The sequence below is a fragment of the Poeciliopsis prolifica genome, unplaced genomic scaffold, assembly GCF_027474105.1.
Source record: "Poeciliopsis prolifica strain line A6 unplaced genomic scaffold, Auburn_PproV2 SCAFFOLD102, whole genome shotgun sequence".
Taxonomy (NCBI): domain Eukaryota; kingdom Metazoa; phylum Chordata; class Actinopteri; order Cyprinodontiformes; family Poeciliidae; genus Poeciliopsis; species Poeciliopsis prolifica.
Genome location: NW_026562477.1, coordinates 902,501 through 908,373, shown reverse-complemented (window position 1 = coordinate 908,373; position 5,873 = coordinate 902,501).

Genomic DNA, 5,873 nt, shown 5'->3' with positions numbered 1-5,873 from the left:
TTTCTTTTTCCAGAAACTAGTTACATATTCCAGCAGAATTACAGCTTCCATCCGAAACACTGTTGATGTGTCGGGATTATTCCCAGATCCGACCAGATCCTGGATATCCAGAGTACAAAATGCACCATTGTTTTCAGGAAGATCCACGGATAATAAAATGAGTCAGATTGAAATATTGATACAGGTCAACATCATGTTGCATTGGTTTCTGAATATTTGGGAAAATTTAATGTTTGCTGTTTTTTTAGCAAATTGTTACATTTCCATTTTATTACTCTCTAAGACTTCAAAATGCCATTTTGTGCAGCTTGTTATTCCCTCTTTGTCATTCCTTTAGTCTGAAGTGGGATTAATGCAGGATTGGGAATAGTTTTAAGCTGCTTGTCTAACTCTCAGCTGGAACAGACTTTTTATCCGAGCGTCTCTCAGCAGCAGCAACTTTTTAAAAAAATGTACGCAGAAAAGTTTGTGGATCTGTTGGTTTCCATCTCAATCCATTATGATTCATTTAAAAACAGCTTGATGAAATGTCACGTTTCCTCTTCCTCTTGAAATGTCCTGGTTGTCTCAGAACGTTGACAGCATGCGTGTTTCAGAGCAGGTGTGTTCAGGTGAAGGAGGATGCAGGGAGATGGGAGGTGAAAGCATGTTGGTCAGTATTTGAATCGGATTTCATTTCAGATTCTGCATCTTTCTGAAGTGTTTGAGGAAGATTTGGGGAAACAATAGGTGTGAGACGGTCTCTGTCTTCACTTTGCTCCTTTCTTGTTTTGTTCAGAGGAAAACTGAAGGTGTTGCATGTAATGAAGCCAAGTTTGTGTAAGGAGGGAGTGTTGGTGGCGAGAGGAGCAGGTTTGGTTGGAGAGGTTTAGGAAGTGAAGGTTAAGAACGATTCTGCAGGTTTGTTATTACTTTCTGGGTTATTTTAAGAGACTGAGAAGAAGGAGGAAGAGGAACAGGCTGTGTTGAGGAATGAAGCTTTGCTGCTGTGGCTGTTTTCATCTGACTCGTCGGTTTAATTAGGACAGCGGTTCATCTTCAGTAAAGTTGAGTGTGAGCGTATCCCAGATTCCCCGGTCATTCAGAGAACAGAGTTCATCTCCTCCCTGCTGTGGAACGCAGAGTGCCAAAAAATCCCACCGGAAAGTTCCTGCAGATCGGAAATCCTGCTCTGTAAATCCCGACAGAGAACCAGTTTACCAGCCATGCTAACAAACAACTGCAGGCCTTCAGTTGGACCAAATGAGGTGCTACTCTTCCATGTTTCCTCTGTTTTCTTTCTCTGCATTGGGTTAAAGCCTCGCCGACTCCTTCTTTTCAGAAGACGTGCCATGAGGACTGGAAGTCCGGATGTTTCCCGATCTGAGACCTTCCCTTTTGAAAACAGGGCCGTTTCTTATCTCCAGCTTCATTTTGACGAGTCTCGATGTCTTTCTCTTGTTTTGTATCTTCTACATGTTTACATTGTATCTGCCCAAAAGATAAACGATATTAAATGTATTATCTTTGCTGTTTTCACTTGTCTCCTGCTCATTTGTGCTCTTCACCATTCATTAGATCCAGGTGTGTTGGAGGAATGACGTATCCAGGACAGTCCAGACCCAACATCAGGACTCAGCGCAAGGATGAAACAGAAATTGAGATAAAAGAGCAGCGAAGGTCCAGAGAAAACCTGTTAAACTGCTGAGTAAGACTCTAAAAATGAGATTTAATCCATGTCTAAACTTATTCCAGCTGATTTTCATAACACAAGAGAGACGTTGATTTGAAGAAGACAGACTGAACAAACTGAATTCCAGGTGCAAAAGAAAAATGTTTGACAGTCCACAGTGTTTGATAGCGAATTCAAATGGTTCATTCAAGCAGGAATGTGCAACCAGCAGCTTCTGAGCCACACTCTGACAAAAACCAGAAGAAATTATCTGTTTTCATGCTACGATGCACATTTCCTCAGAATTCCCAAAACACTAAGCGATATTAACACTTTATATATAGTTATTTTTGTTTTTTGACAATAGGTTGAAAACTGCTTTTAAAAAAATTATTTTCCAGTGAAATTAACATCCTATTGAAGAAAATATATTAAACAAAAAAACGCAAAAATTAATATATATCTTAATTACTATTATGAAAAAATAAGGCATATTGTTTAGAAAGATTCATGCTGATTTTGTGTCTTTACCTGTTTTTACTTCATTTAGCAAAAAAAAACTAACAGGGTGAAATACCTGGACATTTCCACTTGGGGGAGCTCTTTCTCCAGCCTGTAAATGACGGCGGTTTCCATGTGAATAAAGCTGCCAGCTGCAGGTCAGGACATTTGGAAGGAAATTCTTTTGGTCTTATTCTAAGAAGCTCATGATGTTGTTAACTCAGAGCGATGACGATCTGAGGCTCAGATGAACGACAGAAAACGCTCCGGCTTTCTTTTCTTCTTCTGACTCGTCTTCATGATCCTCAGTCAGTTCCTTTGTGTGGAGATGATCTGAATCAGGTTCAGGTAAAAAACTTCAGAACGCCTTCAGCTGAGCCTTCACGACCCTCTGACCCCAGACCTCTCGGCTGGGGTCAAAGGTCAGAGTCAGACAGAAATACAATAAAAAAAATTTGGCCAGTGGCAGGAATGGTTTAGAAAAAGTTAGTTGTGTTAACCCTGAGGCACTAATCATAAATCCTAACGCGCTGACATTTAATTTATTGGAAGTTAATGTTAAAGCTCTTCTTCAATTCCAATATCTGCTCTTGAAAGACTAGAATCCAATTTAACGTACGTTGTTTTATGAAGCGCTTTGCTTCTGTATTTATGTTTAAATCGTATTCTCCATGTTTGTTTCTTGTTTGAAATAAATTTATTTAAAAAAAGAGTCTTCACCCCCTTCAAAATAAAGGTATGAATATATCGCTCTAACTGTGCTGAACTTTATTCAACTGAAAGTCAAGCAACTCAGTTTTATGTATCTGGAAAAATTAATTGAGAAGCTAACTGCGCTAAGTTAGCAAAAAGGCTAAAGCGCTAAAAGACTAAAATGTGTCATTTTATTCACTTCCCCTCGACCGTCACCAAACTACAAGCACAGAATGAAAGAAATAGATGCATGTTACTTTCTACTGACAGTATTTTAATAATGAGTCAAAAACGTTCGGCTTAAACACATCTGGAAAGTTTATTAACCACAATCATCCAACTCACACTGCTGCTTTAAATGAAAAAGAAACAAAATACAGATTTCCGTGTCACCAAACTGAGCGCATATTCATCGTTTTTCCAGCTTTGTGCAGGAACGCCAGCAGCGTTCCACTCTGAAGTTTGCTTGGTCCCAATGTTCACTCTGGTGAACAAAAGGGTTTCATCTCAGGCGTGACGGCGAGATTTAAAGAAAGTGTGAATGTGCAGCTGTGTGAGTAAGCAGAGCTCCAAACATAACATAGATGCAGAAAAAAAAAGCAAACACATGAACCAAAGCAGTCAACACGTCAGTGATGGGCAAATAAATATTACATTATAGGTTCATAACATTCAAGGAGCGTCTTGAGTTCTCTGCATGAAGGATAAGAAAAACAGCCTCACACCGAAAGTATAAAATCAATTACAGGTCAATGCCTGACAGACAGACTGCAGGTTGGGGATTTATTCCAAAAAAATGAACAAACAGGGCAGCTTTTGATTTGGGTCTACAGAGTAAGGAGAGAGCAACGCTGACCTGAACACTTACTTACAAGATTACAATCTGTAGCCTCATAAAGTGACATTTCCATTACTATACACTGATAATAAGTGCTATAAACACAGAGGCGGGGAGTGAAGGTCCCTAATGCAGCTAAATAAACACCGTAAATTACAGCAAACACCTGAAATCGGGTTTTGATTGTACTGCAAACGTCTCTCCACAGCATCGGGTTCGAACAAACGTTTCTGATCTCATGGTTTCAATAAAGAAGAAAACAAGGAGAAATCTTAGGAGCAAATGTAAAAATGAAAAACACAAAAAGTTGGTTCTTTTTCCTCAGTTTAAGTGAATACATTTCTTTAAACTTATAAATTAACATTCAAATGTTGGTTAACACTTAAAACAGTAGCAAATTCAAACCGATGGAGGAGAAACGTCCCGGCAAAACCAAACCAAAACATGGCCGCCGTGGGCAGGTCCACGTTCAGAGCACCGCCCTTCCTCTCACTTCCACCACCGGAACATCATCGGTCCCACATGACCTTTGACCTCTACCACATTACGGTCCTCTGGAGGAGAAAAGGTGAAATTTAAAAGCTGTGTGAAGATCACAAATGATCCAACAGCTGGCAGAACCAGTTTGACGTTGATTTCTGCACATCTCTCCTAAGGTCTCATTACAGCACTGCATCAGGTTGAGGTCTGGACTTTGACTAGGTCATTGTAACATCTTGATTCTTCTGTTTTTCAGCCGCTCTGTCCCAGTTTGGATGGAGTTTCAGCCTCAGTTTGAGTCCAGAACACTTTAAAATGCAGACGAGTTCATGACATCTCTGCTTTGGTCTCATCCGTCCAGAGGACATCCGTCCAGAGGACATTGTTCCAGACGTCTTTCCTTCAGCTGCTCCAGCCACGATGCACTTAGGTTTTTTTAATTGTCCTCTTATGAAGCGTGAGCTGCTGACTGAGGCCTGGAGGCTCTGAGACGGCGCCCTTCGATGTTTTGTAATTTCTTTGACCTTCAGACTGTCTCGGGGTGGACACCGGGACGTCCACTCCTGGGAAGATTGGCAGCTGCCCTGAACGTTGTCCACTTGAAAAATGTTTCCCTCTGTAGAATGAAACGGTTTGGAGATGATCTTCCAGTTGTACTAAACTCTGATCTGACATCTTTCCATCCTTTGTTCTAAAAATCTCTAAAAAGTTCCAGTTTTTTAGAAGAGTTTGTGACTCATCCGATCAACAGCTTTCTTTTTTCCATCTACACACATTTCCATTTTGGTGGGAGGTTGTTTTATGCAGTTTTAAGACTTTCTACAGAATGGATGGTCATTTGTTTCCTGAGCTGGTAAACCTTCAAATTATTATTACATTTTCTTTTTACAATAAATATAAATTATATACTGAAAAAATCAGGGTATAAATCATAGAAATATTTAAAGAAATAATCGATTTCAACTTTTCTTTTAACCTTCCACTAAACTTTCAGTAAAGGATCTCTGCTGCTGATGAAACTTCTGTCGCAAAGTGTATCTTACATCTAAAATATTCAATAAGGAAAATGGGTTTCTACAAAAATAGTTAGATTTTGTGTGCTTTTTGTTTCTCCTCTGAGTGAACAGCTGTGGCAGTCGGAGCCACACAGCAGCATCGTTTGGTTCTCCATCGGGGTTTTTGGAACACAGAACCGGTTCTGTGCGTTAAGGCAGGAGGCTGATGGCAACAATCCTTTAACTCTTGGGATGGGGAGGATTCTTCATGTCAACACTCACAGTGTGTCAGGCAGAACTTTGTAGGTAGAATTTGGATAAAAGTGTACTGATGGTTGGCAGCTGGTCCTGAGGAGTAACCAAATGACTGTTTGTGTTTTCTGCAAGAAATCAGAGCTGCAGAGTTTGCAGGTTTGAGATTGTTTCAACAGATGAGTCTCAATAAATGCTGATTTCAGTGCAACACACCACACTGCAGAACAAGCAGCTAGCTAGCACGACAATAGAGCTACCGACGATTTGAAATAAAACTACCATCAAGGTACGTTAGATTATACGAGTACAAGAGAGGTTACAATCCTACTGGAGACTCAGCACCGCTGGGCGTCTCTAACACCAAGAATCACGATAAAGCAGCCGAGCTGCGCCCAGTAGCGCACAGACACAAGTTGTGACGTACTGAGGATGACGTGCAGCAGGCGTGCTTCACCAAGCA